This window comes from Castanea sativa, chromosome 8 (assembly GCF_040712315.1).
Source record: "Castanea sativa cultivar Marrone di Chiusa Pesio chromosome 8, ASM4071231v1".
NCBI lineage: Eukaryota > Viridiplantae > Streptophyta > Magnoliopsida > Fagales > Fagaceae > Castanea > Castanea sativa.
Window position 1 is genome coordinate 45,670,814 of NC_134020.1, and position 26,342 is coordinate 45,697,155.

Below are 26,342 nucleotides of genomic sequence, written 5' to 3' on the forward strand. Positions count from 1 at the left end.
GCAATTATAATTCGAGCAACCACGTGGGGAATTGCTATTCACAATCCCATATTTTTTCAACTGATGTCCACTAATGAAAGACAAGAACCATACTTTAAAGTATACATCAAGGTGCATGTTGGGAAATTTAGACCCCTGTTAATACAATTAACAAGTTTTTAACCTAAGTTGTTAATTAGGTTTATTATGAATAAAATTTGTTAAAACAAACAAACATCAATATCATGTCAAAACTAAGTGCAGCGAAAAAATAAATAAGACAAGATATGATGACCCAGGAAAACCAATGAAACCAACCAGTTTCACAGTAAAAAAACCTAGGGGGAAACCTTCCCGAAAAGCAATTCACTATAGTAAAAAGAAGTTTCAGATCTAGTACAAATCCTTTGTCCCTAGACTCTACAATCCCCGTAGATGAACTCATAGCAGAAACCTTCTACCGCTTCAGAACCTCTGAACTCTTCAATATATGAACGCCACCATTTGATGCATGAATCCCACTACGTGATTCACTCCTTTGCACGAATCCCAGTACGTGACTCACTCACCAACTTAAGAAAGAAGAATGTTGGCTGCAAAGTTTTTCACTTCATCAACAATGAAGATCAAGAAGCACTTGGTTACAAAACCCTAAGGCGCAAAGACGCAGTAGCTTCTTTCAGAGAGAATAAGGTTTCGGTTACCTTTTACATATGTTCTCCTTGTATTCTCTTATGTGACGACCTCTAAAATGAGCCTTATATATGCCTAGGGTTGTGAGAAAAGAAACCCTACACAAATACAAAAGCCTGGCCGAAAAATTAGATTTGAAAATTCTGATTTCCGTAACCTCGATAGATACCTTGATAGATAGTAGGTGTCGAGCCTCATTAAACCTCGATAGATAGCTATCTGTCGAGCAGCTGTCTGCAGGTGTCTAGCAGGTGTCCAGTTTTAGTAAACACATTTTCTTCACTTGTTTCTTGGTCCAATCTTCATGACTTTAATACTAGACTTAAACAACATATTCTTTGAAGTATTAAGCACATCTTAGATCTACCCATATACAAGTAAAGTGCGTTTTGTCAAAGGATTAGCCAACTACATAAAATATGTCCTTAACAATCTCCCCCTTTGGCAATCCGTGACAAAACCACAACAAACAAATGAACATATAAGAGAAGTCATAAATTACTTAACTCATACTCACTTGTTGAATACAATAAAATCTATCCTAACACAAACTCTTGAAAAACTTTGCAAGAAGAGAGTTCATGGCATGGAAGACTTTGACAACCTGTATTTCTAAAACACTTTAAACAAAACACATCAAGGCATCTTAGTGTGAAACAGAAATAATAGATTGCATACAAGTAATAAGAAACATGTGTATAAAGACAGAAAAGAAACAACACATGTAGAGGTAGGTGAAGAAAACATACATCATCACATTGATATCAAAGATAAGCACAATGTATGTAAACATGGTCACAAGACCTAGGTACAAGAAGAAGAAGCTAAAAATAGCTCCTACAACAACAAGGAGGTAAACACTCTCCCTAACAAGATGAAACACATCTCCCCCTTACAAAGACACGTATTTTTCCCCCTAACTTGTAGAATCTTAAAGAAAGAAACCACAAATTCTCCAATTTCTTCCCCTTTTTATCACGATTGACAGAGGGTACAGGATGCTATAAAGCTTTACCTGAGACACATAAAGATGATCAAGAATGATCAAGGGGATACAAAGAATCCATAAAAATGCATGAATGTAATGAAACAAGATGCTATATATGACAAGATAAAAGAAACATGCAAAACATGTGAAACACAATGCATGCAGAGGATCTAGATCGATCGAGAGGTATCGAGGAGCTATCGAGCAGACCTCGATGGATCGAACAGCTATCGAGAAGCTATCGAGAAGACAGGAGATATCTCAATCGATCCACCATGTGTCACGAAGATGTCGAGATTGCAATAAGAAAAAGCTAAGAAGCACGATAGACAGTTAGGTATCGAGGAGGTGTCGAGGAGGTATCGAGCCAGCTTTTAAAAACAGTTTTTCGAGAAGGGAAAAACACAAACATGAATGCAATCACGCATGCAACACAACCAATGATCCAATCAGCATATTAGACGCTCAAAATCATCTCTTAACAACAATTTTAAGCACATGGATCCCAAAACACACACACACACACTAAACAAGTCTAACCGATTTTATATTTCAAAAACAAGTTAAGACAGTTTAGTGAGTGTACAGCAACACATGTAAACCTTGTGATGGCCAAATCACATTGTCTCGGCACATGTATCAAGAGTAGCAAAGAATATTGCGTGTTGTGTGTGAAAACATCGTAAGATTGCATAAGTGTCTCTATGTTATGACGATTTGAGATATGAGAAAATCACTTTAACTCACACACAATCATAACTGTTTGATGGAGACTATCACCTTTGAGGTACATCCTATAACTCCCACATCTCCTAGAAAACACGCTTGCAATCATATTTAAAGTATTTTTTATCTTTTTGCTTTTATTTTCTTTGCATATTTTCTTTTTATTAAGCAAACCATGCATGGATATATAAAAGAGAGAGAAGAAATACCCAATTGTGTTAAACTTTTTGATATTGCACTTTTGCTATGCCGAAGCATACAGATGTCATTGACATTGCACTTTTGCTATGCCGAAACATACAGATGTCATTTCATGATTGACAGATAACAGTGGTGAGATGGTTATTTATGCATTTCTCTTAGGATTTTCTAGTCCTTCCCGTCAAAAAGAGTGATATGAGTGTTAAGTACAAGAGATCACTTAATCTTACTCATCACAAACAAAGAGCCACAAAGCTCACTTGCTTAGTTGTGCATAAGAATGCTCATCTAAGCTACAATAGATACAAAGTTTAGAAAATTCTGTTTCAATGGCCATTTTAAGGTTCACAAGAACCGATGTACACAAACACACACTGTTTTTGTATTTTTCAATTTTTCTATTTTTTTTATTTATTTATTATGAAAACAAACTAAAATAAAAACTAAACAACCAAACAAAAATAGACAAACAACATAGAAGCATGAAAGAAAGATGCATATGCATGAAAGCATGATAGTAAAATGCAGATGCATGAAAGCATGATTCCAAAAATAGAAAAGAAATCAAGCAAAGATAGTCCAACTACAGATAAAAAGAATTAAAGCAGAGGAAAAACAGAAAAGACAATTAAGTCTTAGACTCCTTTCTCACCCACACAGCACGAGTCTTTGGCCGTAAAGATGAAAAGACACGTGTCCTAGTATGTCTACTAAAGGACATGGAAGAATTAAAATTCTCCTGAAATTGAGTTAAAAAGCTCAAGACTTTTAATAACTCTCCAAACAAAGGTATAGGTCCTTGAGAGGAAACCTGTGACCGTTTGGACACTTACTTTTGAGGATACAACTTAAAGCAATTAGGACGAATGTGTCCAAAAACACCACAATGGTAACAAACATGAGGTTTAACAAAGGATTTAGAATTAGCCAAAATAGTTTTGGATTTCATACCTTTATTACCTTTCTCGGATTGAGGCACAATGACAGTCCTTGATCCAGAAGCCGTGGAAGAGGAGGGGCTAGAGGAGACAGCATATCCTAAGCCAGTCTTATCAGAACTAGACTTTTAAGCACTCAAAACCTCATCAAGTTTTGCACTAGACATTCTCTCCATTTGAGTTCTAGCTTGACTAAGCTCAACCTCGAGATTCTTGACCTTCTCTTCTAATGAGGTGTTCTCCACAATGAGGGTCTTAACTAACCTTGTAGTCTCAACTAGTTTGACTAACAATTTAGTTTTTTTAGTTTTTACCTCATTAAGCTCTTTTCTACAAAGATGAGAAGTCTTTTCAGATTTTATGAATTCAGTACATAGCTTATCATAGGCTTCCTGAAGGGTCAACTTTTTGGATACTTCCTCGTTAGAAGAATCCTCACTGTCGCTAGCGCTCTCCACAATCACCTTATCGGTTGAGGCAGCAAAGGCCATAACATGACTACATTCATCCATATACTCATCAGAAGAGTCATTCTCGGTGTCACTCCAAGTAGCAACCAACCCTTTATCTTTTGACTTCTTGGCCTTTTCCCTCACAGGGTAGTTTGGGCGCTCTATCCTCATATGACCAAAACCCTTGCACTCATGGCATTGGATGAGGGGTTTCTCATTCTTACCCTTCCTAGAGGATTTAGATTTCCTAGGAGGCTTACCCTTACCCTTCTTCCTAAATTGAAAAGCTTGATAATCTCATCAGTTATGAAAGTTAGATCCTCATCCTCATCCTCATCTTCATCTTCATCTTCAGAGTCCTCAATCTCTTCCTCTATACCCTTAAGAGCCAAGTTTTTACTCTTTCCACATTTTCCCATTGAGCCTAATCCCATCTCATAGGTTTGAATGTTCCCTACAAGCTCAATCAAAGGAATTTGATCAATGTCCTTTGCTTCTTCAATGACAGTGATCTTGGCATGGAACCTTTCGGGTAAGGACCTAAGGATTTTCCTAACAATTTTGGATTCTGCTATAGACTCTCCAAGGTTGAAGGTAGAATTCACAATATTCTTGAGTTTAGTATAAAACTCATCAAATGTCTCATCCTCCTCCATCCTTATTTCTTCAAAGCTACTAGCGAGTCTTTGAAGCTTCACAGTCTTTACAGCCATGGTTCCTTCATAGGTGGTTTCAAGAATGGTCCATGCTTCCTTGGCAACTTCTGTGGATGATATTTTCTTGAATTCCTCATTGGTCACCCCACAAAACAAAGCATTCAAGACCCTACTGTTGAAATTTGCCGCTATGATTGTTGCATCATCCCAATCCACCGGCGATTTCTTTGGCTTAATCCAACCAACTTCAACAGCTTGCCATACCTGTTCACCTAGAGCCTACAAAAAAACTTTCATACGAACTTTCCAGTACGCATGATTAGTGCCATCAAATAATGGAGGAATCAAAAGAGATTGTCCACGATCCATGACAACGAGGGTCAAGGATCACACTCAAGAAATTAATCCAATCAGAGTGTACCCGCTCTGATACCACCTGTTGGGAAATTTAGACCTCGGTTGATACAATTAACAAGTTTTTAACCCAAGTTGTTAATTAGGTTTATTATGAATAAAATTTGTTAAAACAAACAAACATCAATATCATGTCAAAACTAAGTGCAGCGGAAAAATAAATAAGACAAGATATGATGACCTAGGAAAACCAATAAAACCAACCAATTTCACAGTAAAAAACCTAGGGGGAAACCTTCCCGAAAAGCAATTCACTATAGTAAAGAGAAGTTTCAGATCTAGTATAAAACCTTTGTCCCTAGACTCTACAATCCCCGTAGATGAATTCACAGCAAAAACCTTTTACCGCTTCAGAACCTCTAAACTCTTCAATATATGAATGCCATCCTTTGATGCATGGATCCCAGTACGTGACTCACTCCTTTGCACGTATCCTAATACGTGACGCACTCATCAACTTGAGAAAGAAGAATACTGGCTGCAAAATTCTTCACTTCATCAATAATGAAGATCAAGAAGCACTTGGTTACAAAACCCTAAGGCGCAAAAACGCAGTAGCTTCTTTCAGAGGGAATAAGGCTTGGGTTACCTTTTACATATGTTCTCCTTGTATTCTCTTATGTGACGGCCTCTAAAATAAGCCTTATATATGCCTAGGGTTGTGAGAAAAAAAACCCTACACAAATACAAAAGCCTGGCCCAAAAATCAGATCTGAAAATTCTGATTTCCGTAACCTCGATAGATACCTCGATAGGTAGCAGGTGTCGAGTCTCATTAAACCTTGATAGATAGCTATCTGTCGAGCAGTTGTTGAGCAGCTGGACACCAGGTGTCGAGTAGCTATCCAGCTTTAGTAAACACCTTTTCTTCACTTGTTTCTTGGTCCAATCTTCATGGCTTTAATACTAGACTTAAACAACATGTTCTTTGAAGTATTAAGCACATCCTAGATCTACCCTAATACAAGTAAAGTGCGTTTTGTTAAAAGATTAGCCAACTACATAAAATATGTCCTTAACAGTGCAGAATGTTCCTCCTAGATAGCAAAAACATTAGCTTGAAATAATATTGGGATCAAGCCTTGCATCTTTCTTTCTTCTATTTCTTTTAATTGGAATCTTTGTTTTTCTATTTTGGAGAAGCTGAGGATTATAATTTAGATCATGTGCCTAGAATGCCCACAAGATATTCTTACAATGATTTGCAAGTCATGACAAAAAATTTTAATGAGGAGATCGGTGCAAGAGGATTTGGCATAGTTTTTTAAGGAACTTTAATCGATGGCACTAAAGTCACTGTAAAGCATCTTGATGGTTTAAGTCAAAACAATAAATCATTTTAGCATAGATTGAGACAATCAACATTCATCATTTCTGTAAAGTTGTAATTTTCAATTATATTTTGTTGGTTTTAATTCCGTGTCAAATTTGATTGTATTTCTTCAATTATTTCTCTCTATGTTTGTGGAATTCAATGTAAGGTATTAGTGTGTGAAATTGATGAAGAACGGTGAAGAACAGAGCAACTCGCGACTTGTTCGCGACTATCTCGCGAGTGGACAACCTGCGAAAGACCATGTAAAAAGCACATGCTGCAAGCTAAATAGTCAAGTGCTAGAGGGCATCTTGCGACTCATCTCGCGACTTGGCCAACTCGTGAGATGCACTACCAACCTGTTTTGTGTGCTTTCTTCATTTCTTTAACCACACTATAAATTTAACACCCCATAATTTTATTACTAATTTCTTTCTTATACATAAATTAAAAAAGAGGCCCACATTTAAATGGATTTAATTGATTTGGGCCTAAGATATTTAAATTAGATAATTATTATGGTATAAGAGGCCGGCCCAAGTGAGATGGCATAAGTATATATATATATATATATGATAAGCTTTAAAAATCCTAGTCTTTTTTCTCTTAAACTACACGTGTATATATAACAGAGGGTTCTTTTTGTTTCAGCCGCAACATACGATTGAGCTTTTCTTTTCTTCTGTGCATGGAAACTACATGTATGGTTTTCTCCAGCTCTAAATTTAGGAAGTATGAATATTCAATGGCTAGCAACTGTCCCATGCTTAAAGGGAAGACATGGGTTTGTGCATGAATTTCTTTTAGTACTTATAGGCGTTAGTCATGAACTTTTTTTTTTTTTTTTTTTTTGAGAACCTAATCTATCATTATATTAATGGAAAAAGGACTCTTATGATTGTTATTATACTAGACTAGGCAAAGTACATTTAGGCATATGTCATGGAATGGAGCTAAGAGGCGGTGGTCTCATGAACTTCCACCTATCCTTATATTAATGGAAAAGATGTCCTCTAATTGTTATTATATTAGATTAAGAATGATACATATGGCTGTATGTCAAGAAAGGGTACTCCATAGGCTTTGAGATTGATCGGATAAAAAGTAGTACATGATAGAGTAATAGGCTTGGACTTTATCAATTTAAGTTTGTCACCATGTGAATGGGAAAAGGTTGCTTTATGGTTGATATATATCTTCCTTATCATCCTTCTAGTGATGTGTATTCAACTCTAATTTATTGTAGTAGGCAGCAATGTTTTTCAAGCCTAGAATATCTTTTTAGCCCCTATAAAGTAGGAATATAAATTATATATTATCTAAGTTACCAATTTGTCATCCTAGCACTGCATTGTTCAGAAATTTGTCTAGCAATATCTTTAAGTTTTGTGGCATCAAGGGAATAATGGGCTAGCTATGGGATTGATAAATTAAGATATAACATATGGCTTCTACTATTAGATTGAACAGATATCTATTATTCAGCCATATTGAAGTTTCATGAATATCTATGATTATATTAATGGAAAAATCTAATTAGGCAGAGTCAAAAATTTGGTTATGCAGCAATATTTTTTTAAGCCCAAAAATCTTATCAAAGCTAAAAGTGAACTAGATAGTTAAGTGAATTAATGGAAATTTTGGAAATATCAGTGTTGTCCAAGATTATATTGTGTAAGTGTGAAAACCGATTTTTAGTGGGGAATTCATGTATTGATGGGCCTATCTTTGGTGTTGTTAGGTTCTGATTCTACTGATTTATTGTGACTTAAGGGGTGGTTGGTTTTATTTTTGCAACTAAGAGGTAAGTGGTATTTACTAATTTGGGGATTTTTCCAAAAAAAATTTTGATTATGAAAACTATTCTTCTATCAAAGAAATATATTAATATTCTATAAATTTTTTGATATTCTATAATGTTTGATGTGCACATTATATGGAAACGTTTACTATTTGTTATATGAAAAACTAGTGGGACAACCTAAACTTATTTAAACTTGTATGTGTGGATAAATCTTTGTATATATTTTTTTTTTTTTAATATTATGACTGGATTATTTGTTGAGAGCATCTTAAATTTGTTTTGAATCCTATGGCAAGTCATGATTAAAATCTCAGTCTTGTATTAGTCTTTAGCAAGGAACAATCATACTGTAATCAGTCCTTAGCAAGGGACAGTCCCAAAGAAGGGGACAGTGCACATTTGGTAGTTCCTTAACAATGGAGTGTACCGTTGAGGATCTAAAAAGGGAGATTCTTAGCAAGGGAGTACACATTTAGGTTCCAAAGGAACCTCCCTTTAGAAAATGAATGAAAAATGGTTTTAGTCCCAAAAAGGGGGCAACACAACCCTGTCAACGGAACGTAAACGTTGACCACGAGAAAAATCTAGGAAATTGTTTATATGATGGTGTTGGTATATTATGATGGCTCACAATATAATGATATTCTTTATAAAAAATATTTGATGTTAAAAATATAGATGGTTTGAAAGTTATAAATTTGTTGTATGGCTTATTCACTTAAAAGGTTTGCTCCCACACCCCAATGTTAGTGAATTCCACTTATTGAGTTATCTCAACTCCCTTTTATTTCCCCTTATGGATACATTAGAGGGATCATTGGATTAGAGATTCTTGGAAGACAACAGTTACAAATTTTATTGTGGAATTGAAAATTTTATTATTATTATTATGGTATTAAATGTTGTACTAGGGAATAATTTTAAGGGTATTTTATCTTTAGTGCAGTTAGAGCTCTGACAATTATGATGATATTTTAGGTTGTTGGTTGCATTTATTTAATATTTTTATGGATTATTTAAATTGAACAGACTTTTATTATTTATGATTTTGGGGTGTTACAATAAAAGCGCACATTACCCACAAAATTGTAAGGAGAATCTTAGAGAGAAAACCCTAGAAATCCATTTAGGAGTTGGAGATTGCACGCCCACAATACTCTACAAAATTTTCTTAGTTTTTCTCTACTCCTACCTCTCTAATTCCATACTCATTGAGAGGCTCTTAGTCAAAACACATACCACACCCAATCTAAGTGTTGTGAGTTGTTTTGGTGCATTTGGGTAGCATTTAATGAAGCCATTCTTTTGTGGATGCAATTGAAGCTAATTGCGACATTTGGATAACTAGTGAAAACATGACTCGGTAAAATCCATTGGGAGTTGGAACTTTGAGGGTTCAAGTACTTTGGGTAGATTAGGCTAGGAGGGCCTTTTTGATATCATTGTACTCAAACTTTATTCACTAATGGATCATTTTGTCTCGGAGGACCGCGAAGAGGTTTTTACGTTGAGTACTTCGGTTTTCCTCTTCGATAACACATTGCCGTATTATTTGTGTTTGCATCTCTCTACCCTTACTCTTTGTGCTTTACATTTAATTATTTAGTATGTATATCTGGAAAGTTATTAGGTACTCCCGGAGTACCATAAATGTGTACTCTCCCCTCTCACATGAATGGTGGGTCCTACCATAAATTTAATTAGTGGGACGCACCATTCATGTGAGAGGAGGGAGTACGCATTTATAATACTCCAGGAGTACACAATAATTTCCCTGTATATCTATGCACTAGAGAGTAGTTCCGGTTAATTGCGTTTTGTTTGCTCTTATTCCCTACTTAGTTGAGTAAATTAAAAGCAATTAAGTCGTATCTTGAAAATTGGGGTCTAAACAACTTTTAGTAGTTTTGATTGAGCTTTCAATTTCAACTTGGTGAGCCTAATTGGATTTTGTGCTAAGAACTCTCATAGGCATCTTGTCTAAGAGTACATGTCTAAGAAGTCTTTAGATAGATGGGTATTTGACAAAAATAATCCTGATATTTTGTTTGATTTGACAGCATAGAAAGAAGATCATCCTTAACATAGCAAGGGGGATAACTTATTTACATGAGGATTGTAGACAGAAGATAGTTCACTTGGAAATAATTAAAACCCCAAAACATTCTTTTAGATGGGAACTTTAATGCAAAAATCTTTGATTTTGAGTTGTCTAAACTAGTTGACTGTGAATAGAGCCAAGTTGTGACAACTAGGAGAGAAACTCTTAGTTATATGGCTCCAGAATGGTTGAGTTCAATAATTACAAAAAAAGTAGATGTCTATATCTTTGCAATAGTGCTCTCTAAAATAGTTAGTGGAATGAGAAATCTTGATTGCTCATAGCCCGAAGAAGCAACGTATCTACTTGATTTATTCAAGAAAAATATTGAGGTTAGATTTAATTGATAAGTATAGTGAATATATGTAATTACATAGAGCAGAAGTTGTGAATATAACGAGGGTTGTTGCAGCATGGTGTTTGCAAAATGATTTCACAAAGAGGCCTTCCATGTCCATTGTGGTTAAGGTTTTGGGGGGTGTTAGAATATAGATAAAATATAACAAAATATTCATAGCAAGTACCAATAGAAACACAACCACAACCACACAAGAACATAATCCCCAATTTATCTCATTGTGTGGATAGCTTGAGCAAAGAAAATCTCTCTACTTTTTCTTTTTCACTTACTATGTTCTTACACCATGTTTCTCTCAGAATGTTGAATTGCTTGCATTCTCACGATGTTTCAAACTCTACGCTAATAGAAGAGAAAGTCTAGAAAAAAAATGTGACAACATTTCATAACATTTTTGTTTTCAGTTGTGGTAGTTCCAATCTAACATTTTATTATTTAATTTAAATTTATTTTGACCAATGAGAAATTCACATCTTAGTTGTTTTGAAAATATTGTCAAGTGATTGGGATTAAGAATTGGTGCAATAACTCTATTGCTTCGTGCAATTATCATCTCATGTGAGATGTAAAAAGTGGTAAGATATATATATTTTTTTAACCTTTCAAACTTTTTACTATATTAGCTTTTATGTCTCTATGTGAATTATTTATCCAAGGAACAACTTTGATCGAATCAATATCTTTCTTTTCTTTTAGATCTTCTTTTTTTTCTTTTTCTTTTTCTTTTTTAAAGAAGATTTTAACTTGTGGTATTCACTCTATGATGATTGCTCATATCATCAAGTTAACATACCAATCAGTTTTTAGTGTAAATGAGTTCAAGCTCCAAATCTTTTATTCGACAGCAAAAAACTTTACTTGTTAAACTGGAATCTATCTTCTTTTTCTCCTTTATAAGCTAAATAAGCTCAGCTTTTCATAAATTAGAAAACGAATGAACAACTTTTTTAGCTTTTTGTTTTTTGCTAAAAATATTGTAATAAAAGCTAAAAACTAAATAGAATAAGCTGATTGTTTTTTTTGGGTGAGAATACTGTAGAAAATAAAAACTATAATAAAAATAAAAATATATTGAATGTGAAAACCACAAGCAATAACATTACCATTGAGTCATTGACCAAGACAGTAATATAATACTAGCCTCATCACACGCCCTTCGCGCGTACGATGAGGCTTTCTTTTTTGAGGCTTTTTTTTTAGTGGTAGTAGAAAAAAAAATCTACGTTTTATATTTTATACACAATTTTTATTTTGAAAATTTAATTTCTATGTGGATAAATAAATTTGAAAATCAACAGGAGAGTGATCCTATTTTTTAGGTAATGCTTTAGTGGAAGTTAGAGTTGTATTTTTACCGGATTGTCCTTTAGTTTTGTCACTAGTTTTGTCTCTACTTAAACGTAGGGATGTAGGGGTATTTTAGAACAAAAAAAATCCGGTCCAAATAGGAAAAGCCCCTTAAATAGTAGTGTGTATATATATATATGAGAAATGATATATCCACAATATTTTCACAATATTTTTACAATAAATCTTAAGTGGCAAGTTGTTACTGATTGTTATTGTTGGGGCAAAAAAGTAATCTTAATGTTAGGTTCAAATTTGAACCAACAACAACTAACCACCTATGATTTGTTGTGAAAATGTTGTAAAAATATTGTGGACGTAGCATCTCTCTCTCTATATATATATACTACTATTTGAGGGGTTTCTCCTGTTTGGATTGGATTTTTTTTGTCCAAAATACCCTTATTTCCCTACGTTTAAGTAGAGATGTAACTAAATGACAACAAAGTAAAAATACATCTTTAACTTCTACTAAAACATTACCTACAAAATAGGATTACTCTCCCACTAACCCAATTATTCAGGAAACAAACTTCATGTTTAAACTTTTCTCTTTCTTTATTTTTTTAATTGGCCAAAAATATTTCTTTTTTTTAAAAAAAAACCCATGTTAATTTTTTTTTAAAGAAACCCACGTTAAAAAGTTACTATTTTTTTGGATAAAATTTAATAATTTGCATCAATTATAATTTGAGATGATTACATTTTCCAATCACAAAAAAGCCTAGGGGTGCAATGAGTGTTATCCATTTGTACCAAATATTAAAATTATAATTTATACAAATTATTAAATTTTACCCAAAAAATAGAAGAGCCTCTTAGCACGCGCGTGAGCGCGTGCTTAGGAGCTAGTATGTGTGTGTGTCTATATATATATATATATATATAACCGAAACCTCTGAAACTCCTACGATTTTTCATGTGACCACTATTTTTTAAAAAAATTCTTTTCATTTTATTTATTTGAGTTTAATTTTTTTTAAGAGAATAACCTGACTATATTCTATGTCTCTCCCGACTCCCCTCCTAATGTGAAGAACTCCCTCTCTCTTTAAATCTCTAACTTTCGCCCAAATCCTTAACCTCACTCACGCAATCTCTTCCATATAACTGATATAAGTAACAATTTGAACTTAGAGTTCCAAATTGCATCAAAGTCAACTACGAATTTAAACGACGTTGGTTTCTATTAGAGATATATTAAATATATTAGCCCAATATAATTGGCCCAAGCCCAATTCTACTTGTACTAGTAGTATATGGTTTAGTTGCCTATATATACTCATGTTAGGGTTCATTGTAACACAGGTTATTGTACTACACTTTTATACAATAAAGATGTAGTCCTTAAGGGATTCCTCCGTGAATGTAGGCCAACAAGGCTGAACCACGTAATCCTCGTGTTCTCAGTGTTCTTATTCTATACTTCCCCTTCCACATTCACTCTAGTATATACAACATGGTGTAACACATTGAATTGCTAATAATGTTATGGCGAAAAACCCATTTTAGTCCCTACATTTTCACGCAATTCCCACTTTGGTCCCTAACTTTTTTTTTTCATTGCTTTTAGTCCCTATCTTGGAAAACGCGTCTCGTTTTTATCCCTACCGTTACATCAGAGACGAAAATTGCATATGTGGCAAACGGCATAAGTTAAAAATATTAAAATAATATCCACAAGTCTCCATGTCAGCATCTAAACTTTAAAAAAAAAAATTATTAATTTTAACTAAATAAAAAAATTAAAAACAAAAATAAAAACAAAAAATCACATTAATTGGGATCTAAATGTGTCTTGAACAAGAACAACAATAACATAAACCCAGATCTAAGAACACAAACCCATAATTTTTTTTTTTTTTGTACAAAATGGATGGAAATATTTTTATTCAAGCGAAATATTTACATCTCGTAAGTCTCATGATCTAGTTAAAAAAAAAAGACAGACAAACACATGATTATCATAATCAGACAATGAAGGTCTCATCTGGGTCTTCAAAGTTGGGGTCCTTGACATCAAAAACTCCTCCAGATTCTAACCCAATCTCAGGCTAAGAGTAGCCATCACCAACCCAGGTGAACTTGCCTCCATGATCCCTCTTCTTCGATGATCCACTCGTGCCCGCCCCTGATTTCCTATCTTTTCTCTCCTTTGATTTTCCATTGGGCTTGTTGTAGCTCTTGCCTGTCTTCTTCATTCTTTCTCTCTCACTAACTCACTCACAAACCCAGAAATTAAAAACGTGGGTTTGCTTTGATTTCTGTAACTGAGACTCAAAGAGAGAGAGAGAGAGAGAGAGACTATGAGAATGGGTTGGATTGGTGAGACAATGGACTCCATCAAATCCCTTCAGATCCGATAGGTCCTCACACAGGCCTTCAGTCTTTGTTCACTTCCAATTCTTCAATCTTTTTTTTTTTCCTTTCATTGATTCGTGTTCGGAATTGGAATTCTATGTGTTTTTTGCTGTCTTTGGGTGATGATAAATTGTGGGTATGCATTAAAAATTGAAGCTTTATCGATTTTTTTTGTTGGGTTTTCTTTTAAGGCTTAAGAGAACAAAACCCAATTGTTTGTTGAGGCTGATGTGATTCTGTTTGGCTCATTTGAATCGGGATTTCCAAGTTTTATTTTCTAGGAAACAGAAGCAAACCCAGAACACAAACCTAGAAATTAAAAAAAGTTGTTGTTGTCGACGATGACGGTGGAGTATTCTTTGTCTTCTTCGTCTCCGACGCTCTCTTATGTGCTCTCCTCTCCTTCTTCTCTTTTAGAACTGGTTCTCTTCCTCCTGCTCCGATTGTTCATTAGCGATTCTCGATCTCTCTTGCTCCATAACTTCACTGCCTCTTGCAACTCCACTTGACCTTCCTCTGGAACAAAAATAAACGAAATTCACATACATACACACAAACACGTACATAAATGATTTTTTTTTTTTTTTGGGTTTTTGTTCTTAGATCTAGGTTTGTGTTTTTGTTGTTCTTGTTCAAGACACATTTAGATCCCATTTATGTGAATTTTGGTTTTATTTCTGTTTTTAATTTTTTTATTTAGTTAAAATTGATAAATTAATTTTTTTAATTTAGATGCTGACGTGGAGACTTGTGGACATTATTATTATATTTTTAACTTATGTCGTTTGCCACATGTGCAATTTTTGTCTCTGATGTAACAGTAGGGACAAGAACAAGACACATTTTTCAGGATTGGGACTAAAAGCGGTAGAAAAAAAAGTTAGGGATCAAAGTGGGAATCGCGTGAAAATGTAGAGACTAAAATGGATTTTTCGCCTAATGTTATTTAACATGGTGTCAGAGCCAAACTTCATTATTGTCATCAAACAAACATCTCTATCAAGCAAAGAAGATTCTCATGTGCACACCACCATCAGAAGTCACACATGCTTATCTGCTGGATCTAGACTCCACGGCATCTCGCAGCAGCCATGGCTCACTGCTGTGTCCAGATCCTTAAGCCCAAGCAATCCGTGCCTCTCCCTATTAGATCTGTGCACATCAAGCCTTCGCCTAACAAAACCAACCACACAGACGTGCTCCACGGGCTCCCGCGAGAAAAACCCAGAAGTCTGGTCTCCACTGAACGGTGCATGCGCCACCACGCGCTGACGCCGTTTAGGCCAACTTCTCCATGCGCCGCTGTGGATTTCTCAGGTTCAGATCCTCCTATGGTTACACGCACCGCCCTAATGTCCTTGTAGCCCGCCGATCTGCAACCCTGTGAAATTTGGAGGTCATCAAGTGTTACACGCGCCTCCACCCGCCGCTTGGATTTCTGGCTTCTCTTCCACGCACCGGTTGACTACTCGCATGCGCCACATGCACCAATAGACCGCTGCTGATGTCATCCTGGCGTCAGTTAATGACGTCATCAAAAGCCATGTCTGCTTGATCCACGTCAGCCCTAGCTACGTCATCAGCCACGCAGATCGCCACTTCAGCAGTGTCGCCTCATCAGCACTACATCACCTAGCTGATCGTTGACCCGAACCGACCCGGCTCGGATCACCTGGATCTAACCTGTGAGCACTAATCTGTTGACTTTGGCTTTTGTGTTGACCTTTGACCAAAAGTCAAAATTTTAGAAAAGGCTCATCTTGCTTAGTTTTTCACGTAGATTCCCATTTTGGATTCCGTTTCTTCATTTGAAACTCTAAAATTGGTCAATTGGCACATTATTTATTGTGGTTTCTTCAAAGGTATTCTTTAAGGCATCTCCAAGGGATCTTCTCATACTTATCCAACCTCAAGCCTTCATCAAGCTTCCGCCTTGAGTTTGAGGGAGGGTGTTAGAGATATATTAAACATATTAGCTCAATGTAATTGACCCAAGCCCAGTTCTACTTGTACTAGTAGTATAGGATTTAGTCACCTATATATACTCATGTTAGGGTTCATTGTAACACAGGTTTTGTACTACACTTTTATACAATAAAGATGTAGCCTTTAAAGGATTCCTCCGTGGATGTAGGTCGAGGCCGACAAGGCTGAACCACGTAAATGTGTTCTCGGTGTTCCTATTCTATGTTTCCGATTCCGCATCCACTCTAGTATATACAACATGGTATAACACATTGCATTGCTATTAATAATCTATTTTAATTGTTTCGTTAAACCTGGGGAAACCCTATAGAAGATCAAATTCTACATGGGCTTTGTCTCTTGGTGTTTTAAAGAATGGTTAGTGATGTTTTTATTTTAATTTTAGGTTTTCCCCCTTACCTGATCTCTTAATTTGGAGTAAATTTGTAGATTGAGAGTGTTAATAAGGGCCAGAGAGAGTCAGAGAGGGAGAGAAAAATCTGAGGGACTTTATAATCAGACCAGAACTTCTCTGAAAACATTACCCATAAGTTTTTAATTTTGTTCTATTGTTTTTGGCTGTTAAGTATGATTTAGGGTTAAAATTGGGAGTGTTTCTTTTGAATGATTAGCATAGATTGATGAGTTTGGAGCCGGAAGTGGAGTTTGCTAATTTCAATTATTGGCCGCATTGCTTTCTCTTTTTATATTTTGTGATTTTTCACAAGGTCATATGTCTCAATTATATATGCCCATGCTGCAGTTTCAAAATCTTTAAGGCAAAGCTTAAATAATGTCACAATAACAATTGATTTAGATATGTGCATCAAATAAGTTGGCAAATTTACCCTTTTACCTTTTTATGTACCGTCATTATCTGCTTTACTTGACATAAACCAGTCATCAGCTCACATAAGTAAAGAAACAATCTTGAGCTCTAAATCTATAGAGCGATTATTTGGAAATATTTGTATGTGATTGCGTGGCTTTTTGCAATAACTAAGTATGTTGCAAAACAGCAGCAGTACACTCACTGCATTAAGAAATGGTATGTTAAGGAAATTTTAGTTTTGTTCTGACAATTCCATAGTATTCTCTTACAAGCTTTATTCTGTTACATGATGCATCTTCTTTCTCCATGTGTTTAAACTGCATTCCAACATTTTCATCAGGCAAGAGTATCCTGTGAGGTGTATGTAAATACGAACAACCAGACAATTGTCCACCAAGATTGCTACCCTGAGGTGAGCTTTTACCCATATAAAATTGCTGTTTCAGTTGCAAACATAATGAAACTTTTCTGTCATATCAAAACTAGCTTTTGATTTCGAGATTGAAAATTTGGTGCTCGCTAAGTATAAACACTTACTAAATCTAGCTGAAACCCAGACTAAGACCAATACAAACCATACCAATCATCCCTCAGAATTTTGGGCCACAAATGCACTAAGAATAAACAGGAATCAAGCATTTGTATTCTTCACTTGGGTCCCAAGGCCTTCAATAATTTACCTCTGACACCCAACTCAATGTTCAGCTTCCATCTTGTCAATTGTCATTAAGAATTTTCTACTAAAACAAAATCAATTCTAACCCAAAGACCTGAGTTAAAAAAAAAAATCTAACCCAAGTATAGTTATTTTTGTTAGTTATGGTAAGGTTTGTATTTTAAATTTAGGTATAACCATGGAAGCTAAGATCCATGCCTACTAATGACTTTTATTTTCTGCCATGCACAGCGGAGGACTGAACCTATAGAGTTTAGAGACTGGCTACAAATTCCAGAAATAGCAAAGTGAAAAGGTAGAGCTGTGTTTTTTCTTCTTCCATATCTATTTTTGAAGCATATTTTGTGAGACTTCACTGTGATCCAAGCTGATATATTGATTATTGAATCTAATAGGCAAATAGTGGGTTATTTTTCATTGCTTTTTTGCCTTTAAAAAGTGGGGGGATTTGCTTTGTAGGAACCAGTTTTCACAATTAATTTAATTGTAAGAACTGATTACTTCACTATTAACAAGTACTACTGTGAAATTTGAGGGTGCTTAAACTAGGGAAGGGAAAGGACTAAGAGGGTCACTTATTGATAAAAATAAAGAATAAAGGATTAACAACGTTGAAGGGGTTATTGATACATGATTGCATGTCATAACACTGAAGATATGGCCCTTGGTAGTACATTGGAGATTTTAAAATCCATTGCATTATATTTATCTGCACTTGAATGTCCAAGCAATTTGATCAGTAGGATATGGGCTTAGATAATAGATTTGGAAGCACTGATACATACATGTTTTGGAATTTTTGCTGTTAAATTGAAGTTTTGCAATGATTTATGACTGTTATGCTACTATTTGAAAGTAGAGTAATAGACAATTTCTAATAATGTCCACTTTCATTAAGTGTTTTTTCTTTTACATGTGCACAAGGTGTTTGATGAAATTTCTTAGAGACATTTTGCTGTTATTCTAGAAGCCATAATACTTGCAAAATTGAGAAGTCAGTTTAATGGTGGGGAACATAATTTTTTGTTGGGTGGGAAGCATAGACAACCACAAAATTTTAGACGGTGGTTAGAGATGATAACCCAAAATAGAAGTGGTAGCTAGATGGTATGTTGAAAAAATTTCTAATTGAGTAAAGAGGTTAAATGTTTAACCAAAACACTGAAGAGTGAGTTTACCTTCATGCTCTTAAAGTTCAATTTTCTCCTCCTATTGATGCAATAGTTTCAGAATGAGTACCTTTTAAGTTTTAAATTTGATTATTTTTCTACTCAAATCTGATGGACTATTTTGTATGTTGATACAAATCTTGACTCAATTATCTTCAAAATCCTAAATTCCTTGATATGTTGCTCTAGCAACCTTTCATATGAAAGCCAAGAAACTTTGAATATTTAAATTAATAACATAGATCATGTAGTCCAAACAAGATGTTCAAATTTATTATTTATGTCCCTTCCCATTTCTCTCTCTTATTTTAGATAAATATTTTCTTGGGGGAATGATCTTAATCTGTATAGCAGATTGCTTGCAACCTTGCACTATTGTTGACTACAAGTATTCTCTACATGGGCTGCCAGTGGACTCTGATGAGTACCTTTGTGTATTATATGAGGCTAAACCCTCTCTCTTTTTGTGCCATTACAATTTCTTTGTTTAATAATGATTTGTGTATAGTTACTTAGAAAGTGTAGCAATAGAATACATATGAATAGTTTTAGGTTTTTTTTTTTAGTTTGGTTGAGATTTGGGCATCTTCTTTATATAGTTGTTTGGGCTTTTTTTTTCTTCTTTTTTTCCTCCCCAAAAAAATTGTATTTGTTTGCTAAAGGAAATCAAGGAATACAGTGGCTAAAGTGAATATTTGAAATTAGAATCTCAAAATAAATTACACTATTGGCTACTTTGGGGCTAAGCCACAAATTTGAAAGCCTTTCTTGGATGACACGAAAGAGGAGAAGAAAGAAAGCAAAAATATTTAAATTTTTACAACATTATTAGATTGTAAGCATGGGATCTCTTATAGTCACTCTCAAAATTTTACACTATACTACTACCATATGTGGTTATTCTTGACAACATCATAGGCATTGGGAAAACTCCAATTTGACTTTGAAAATATATAACAAACTCTTGGAGGAAAAACACCGTTGTCTGAAATTTTAAGAAAATATAAATTCTAATTTAAAAATATATAGATTCTAATTTAAAAGCGGTTTGCACATTCCAGTCATTTTAAAAGGGTGTTGGTGATTTGCTTTAAATAATTGGGATTGTTGTTCTAATTGAAGGGGTTGCTGATATTTTCTAGAGGTATGAAAGGCTTGGTTTAGAATAGACAAAAAGTAGATAACTCCATTCAATTATAATCCTGCTTTCATGAAGGAAATGAGGACAAGAAGACAAACATCTCATGTTTATTTGGTAAGGCTATTTTCTTACAACATAGATAGTTTTATATATAATGTTCCTTTTCCGCGTTGATTTTTTTTTTTTTTGAAAGACTTTTCCACTTTGAATTTCACTTTTAGTCACACTGTTAATAAAGGGATAACTGCCTTACTAATAATTTTTTTTTTTGGCTTTAATTTTGTGTAAACCTTTTTAATAATTTTATTCCTCATACTCTGGTAAATTGCTTATATGATTGATGAAAATGTTATGAATTAAACTCAATAGAGCTTTGTTCTAGACTTCTAATTACTTTGGGTGTGGTGTATTGTTGACAAGAAAAAGAACTTGAAATGGTGACTCTTCTAATTGCAGAATAAAGATGAATTGAGTCTATATATGTAGACACAATAATGTTTTACAATGTTGAGGTTGAATTGCATGAAATAGGGATTGAGTCTATTGATGGAACTAGAGAAGTACAGGGAAGCAGAAGAATGAACTATTATAATGGTCAACACTCTCTAATGTTCACAGCCACTATTATATAAGCATATAAATCTTTTTGATGCCAAAATTTAATGGTTGTTCATGCTTAGCAATTCTTCTGTTGATGTAAGTAATGAAGATCAAAATCTTATAGAAACGAAGTAATTTGAGACGTACATAATTAAATGATATAATAGTTCTCAACTCTCTCTATTTCTTTGAGCATTTAGATTAATGAAAATTCTGTATCTTTGTTGTGTATTGAGGTAGCACCATGAAAGGTTAATTAGCAAATACAAGATTCTCTTTCTATGAAACATGTTTCTCCAACTTAGTTAGCCTAATTTGTTTATTGATTAATTTAAACCCTTTTCTTTCTTCCTTTTTTTTCCCTATTTATTTATTATAGATTTTATGCAAAGATGATCCATACTGCATTGATTCAGTATCAGTTACCTAAAATTGTCAGATTTATAAGAACTATGATTGCATATTAAAAGTTTGTTGCTTTAAACTATTTCATCATTTTTGGCAAAAGCTCTTTAGCCATCAGATGCTCTTGCGATTTAAAATGCTTTAAAACAATTGGGCTCTAGATGATATAGAGGCATTTACCCCACTTGGTATATATCATTGGATACAAGTTTCTGTATGGGTTAACAGCTTTAGGATGTTCACTGTAATAAAAAAAAAAAACATTTTGTGTAACTGGTTACCATCTTTGCATTGTACCATTGGGACCCAAATATTAGAAAGATGCTTCTTATGGAGTATATCTTTTAATGCCTCAATCCAGCCTTAACAATTGCTGGTTTTCTTGCACATAGTGACCCATTTGTGCTTCCAGTAATTGGAAAGAGGAAGCTGATGAAGAAGATCCTTTACTGGTGATTCTTGTAGGTTGATTATTAAGCTGATCCATACTGATCCTTTTTATGGAATTTGCAGGGTTTTTTCAATGATTAACGTTAATTCTATTACTGATTTTAAACTTGTGCACACATTCTTTATGCAGTGACCACAGAGCACTTCTTAAACTTTATTAGGATGAAAATATGCAAAGTGTAATGGAAAGGAAAGAGCATTCTGTTAGGAATTTTTTTAATTATATCCAATTAGCTTGCAGAAAATGGAGGATATGAGAATGCAATTTGTAGATCTATTATCAAGCACTGAATTTGTAGATTTTCAATTTTTCTATTTTCAAGTGTAAGTATTCCTTCCCCTTTCTCAGTTTTTTTTTTTCCATTTTTTATAACACTTTATAACACCATTTTATTCAAAAGAAATCTAATTGAGTTTGTGGCTGGTGCAACTTTTCTTCTTTATTTCCTTTTTAATTTAACCATTGGAATAATTGTATAATATATTTTTCCATGGTAGGATTTACTCTTTATGATATGTGTATAGGTTTACAACCAAAACATCTGTGATTAGGAGAAGTTTTGCACAATCCTTTGGGCTAAACACTACCCAAATGTAGTGCAGTGCAAAAGAAAAGGAAATAGAAGATCATTCTACACTAAAAAAGTTAGGAAAGTTGACATTCATCATGCATCCTTCAATGGAACAGTTTTATCTCTTTCCTCTACCATAGATTGTTTTATTATAAAAGTGAAAATGACCCGTTTGTTATGCAAACAAATGTGCAAGATAACATAAATTATATTGGTGGTGAATAGTAAATTTAATTGCAGTTGAGCATTGTATGAAGACATCACCATAACATTTTTTTTTTTTTAAAGCCAAGTTATAGTAGCAAAATAAATAATTTTATTTTTTGTTTAACTATCCCATGTATCACACGGATTAGCGACTAGTATAATAATAATACCTTTGCCGAAAGCTAAACACACATGAGACACAAAAACAATAATATCACTTTTGATAAAAAAAAAAAAGAAAAAAAAGAAGAAAAAAAGAAGAAGATACTAATAATAAGAGCATTCGCATTAGGAAATGACATCCTATCCTATTTTATCATCCCAAAAAACTACTTTATCAATTATACAAAACACCCAGCATCCCAACTTTTATTTTACAATACTACACATTAAAATAATATTAACTATACAATCAAATAATAAACAAATTATATTTCTCTCCTTTCTAATTTTTGTCTCTCTGTCACTCTTACCGCACAGCAACCATCCTCTCAACCACACCACCTCCAGACATCCACCACCGTGACCCCAAACCCGCCACAATCCCAGCAAAATACCAATCCACCATCGGTATCACTCTCTCTGAGCAAAATCAAAGCCTTGTCTCGCCATCTAGCGAAAATCAATAGCAAAATCAAAACTCAAAATTCATAGCAAAATCAAAACGCAAAATTCATAGCAAAATCAAAACCTGATCCACCGATCTCGCCACCCACCGATCTCCACCGTTGTCAACACCCACGCCAATCTCCATTGTTGTCAAAACTCACGACCCACTGTCGTCAAAACCCACGTCGACCCATGCCCACATTAGTCACAAACCCACCACCACGAGAGAGAGAGAGAGAGAGAGAGAGAGAGAGAGAGAGAGAGAGAGAGAGAGAGAGAGAGAGAGATAGAGAAACCCACAACTGCTAGATGAGAGAGAGAAAGGGTCATCGGAGAGAGCACAGGGTCTTGGGTCTGAAGAGAGCAGATGAGAAAGAGAGAAAAGAAGGCATATAATGAGAGAGGAGAGAGAAATTTCAGGGTTAAAAAGGAGGAGAGAGTATTAAAAACTATATATATATATATATATTTTTTTTTTTAGAATTGTGCTACAGTGCAATTCTAAAGGTAGAATTGCACTGTAGCACTATTGCGAAAAAATTTGCAATAGTTGATTTTTAGAAGTCCAGATGATGCTTGGTTTTTGTGTGAAAATTGTAAAACCTTCCTACATATGGCCATTTAGCATGCCCAGTGTGAATGCTCTAAGACCCTATAATTGACACAAGTGGGGCCGCACCAGTAATGTTATCTTTTTGAGGATAAACGGAAAAACAGTAATATTACCATTGATTTAAAGAAAAAAAAAAAAGTACACCTCTTAAAGCATATCTTTTTGCAGGACTCATGAGGGATTCGAAATAAGTGATGTGATGGAGAAAAAAAATGCTGCCTTGATTTGATTTTAGAGCTGGACATTAAAAAAAATTAAATAAATAAAATTTAGTTACAAAATTAATTGTAATCTAAAATTACAATTATTTTTAAAAAAAATATTAACATTACTACATATTTAGTTACTATATGATCTATAAGCTCATATTTTATGCATAATTTTAAATTACAAAAACTTGCAATTTAAACAATTTATTGATAGTTATTGATCTTTAATTTCCTAAAAATTTTGCAAATATAGAGGATATAAAATAATGTAATTTATTGGTATATTTTTCAAAATTCACCTTTAATAAAAAAAAAATCTTAAGTAAGGTTATAGTCTTAATTTACAACTAATTTTGTAATCAAACTTTGCCCTTATAAAAAAAAAATAAAAAAAAAGATATTTTCACATATTCTATTTTTTTAATGCATCACATAAAAAAGCTACTTTATTTATTTTAGGGTGAACTATGTATTTGGTCCTTATCCTTTATACCATACTAGTATGGGTTGCACGTGCTGGCCGTTTAATGAGAAAATTAAAATTGATTTTTTTTTTTGTTGAAGAAATATGAAGTCATGTACTTAAATTTAAAATAGTTATTTGAAAATCTATGTACCTTGACAATTTCTTAGAACTTATTTACTAAATGTAATATCTACTCACCAAAAATTGCTACAAAGAATGATAATGAATGTTGTAAGGACACAATTCGAGCCCAGACCCACAATCAGAAGGGAATGGGCCTGAAAGCCTTTTTACAATGAAATTTGTAGAGAGTGGGTTTGAAATCTAAGTTCTAATGATGTTTAAATAAGAAAGAATGATGGGCTTTGGGCTCAATGGCACTTCAAGGAGTGGTTTAAATGAATATGAATGAAAAACTTCTCCTCGGACACAATCCGAGGATAGTTTATATTACTGATGCTCAAGATAGATTACAATTGTGGACAATCAAATTTACAATGTACTTTTCTTTCTTTTCTTTCCAAAAGGGTCTCCTCTTTACCAAATGTCCCTTCTCTCTTTTATACTCCCTTTCTCTTCCCCTTCTCATCCTCCACCTCATGGTTAGACTGCTGGTTTAGATACTTGTCTCATCCACCTTCCCTAAAGTCTCAGAAGATAGGAACCAAGTTTCAAACCTGATATTCAGGTCTCACTTCCCTATTAATGCAGTCAGAATATCATATGCAGAGCATTCAATGCGGGGGCGGTGATAAACAGCTTTATCTTAGATATTCTATTGTCCTTCTTCTTATCTTCTACGTGTACCGTATCTAGAACATAGCCTGTGAATTTAACCAACCTTTCTCCCACCTCAGCTTTATATAGCCAAGGACACAATCTTCCTCGAATATACCTTTTCAGACATTATCTCTCATTTGTTTAGTATTTTCTTATGGGTTAACATTCATACACCCTCGGACCATCCTGTGTCCTCGGACTGGGCTTTTAGCCCGAAGAATACTCTTTGAGCCAACCCAGATATATTCCTGGGCCCAATGGCCCTACAAATGTCATCATCTTTCTACAATATTTAAATTTTTGTAATAAATGATAATATATGCTACAATTTTTTTTTTTTTTTGAAAATCTTCATTAAATTAAATATTTGCAATCATCTACAATGAAGATTTTGTTAGTCATATTTCATTCTTTATTATAATATTTTATGAGTCTAACTACAATGTTAGCTTACTTATTTTTAATGAATACCCTTTTAAACAGGAAAATAAATTAAAAAAATAACAAAATAACAAAAGATATATGTCATCAAAGTTTCTATTAGATAATTAAAATTATAAGTGTAGAAGATTTAAACCTAATATATTAGTGTTCTTTAGGTAACAAATAGAACACCATATATCCTCATTCTAACTTTCCAAGTATGACTATTAGTCTACCACATAAAATTCAAAATACACAAAGAAATTTGTTGGGAGATTAAAATTTAGTAGGATTATATTAGACATTGTACAATGGAATATTTTAGGAATTATAAGATTTTGTTAGGGTTTAACTAAGAGAAAAATAATAGGGGTATATGCTCATTTACAAAATATAAATGATGAAATTATTCAGCTTTAGTTTAAGGGGGAAATGCAACTACCCCGAACATAAAGACGAAAGTGTTACTACGTCAATTTGTGTGTGTGTTATGTGTGTGTAAAACAATATGTGTGTGTGTGTGTGTGTGTGTGTGTGTGTGTGTGTGTGTTTATTTTTATTTTTAAAAAAAACTTGAAACAATGTGTAAAAAAAATCAACCTAAAAAAATTATGCATTAAACAATGAATTTTAGTTCAAAAAATTCAATAAACCAAAAAAGAAGTCTAGAAATACAACAAAAAGTCATGATATTTTTACAAGACCTTTATTTTTAGCTATGGTGTGGGTCCTAGTCTGATATTTTATTATTTTATTTTTGAATAAGGTTACATCCACAATATTTTCATAATAAATCTTAGGTGGTAAATTGCTACTGGTTTTAAATTGGGCTAACCACTTTTAACCATGCATTTAATAATAAAATAAAAAGCCAACTGAAAAAAAATTGTGC

General features: G+C 33.9%; 1 long non-coding RNA gene and 1 pseudogene across 5 annotated transcripts; both read left to right on the top strand.

Annotated features, from left to right (window-relative positions):
* Window positions 1-63: 63 nt before the first annotated feature.
* Window positions 64-10,759, top strand: LOC142606419 (G-type lectin S-receptor-like serine/threonine-protein kinase SD2-5; annotated as a pseudogene).
* Window positions 10,760-16,600: 5,841 nt separating this feature from the next.
* Window positions 16,601-21,993, top strand: LOC142606942 (uncharacterized). Of its 5 annotated transcripts, XR_012839205.1 has the most exons (5): window positions 16,601-16,676; window positions 17,471-17,542; window positions 18,038-18,101; window positions 19,330-19,421; window positions 20,098-21,993. It is a non-coding gene; the product is annotated as an uncharacterized LOC142606942 (long non-coding RNA). The 5 variants fall into 5 exon arrangements; XR_012839204.1 differs by having other exon boundaries at window positions 18,038-21,586; window positions 21,702-21,993; XR_012839203.1 differs by having other exon boundaries at window positions 18,038-19,421.
* The last annotated feature ends 4,349 nt before the right edge of the window (window positions 21,994-26,342 follow it).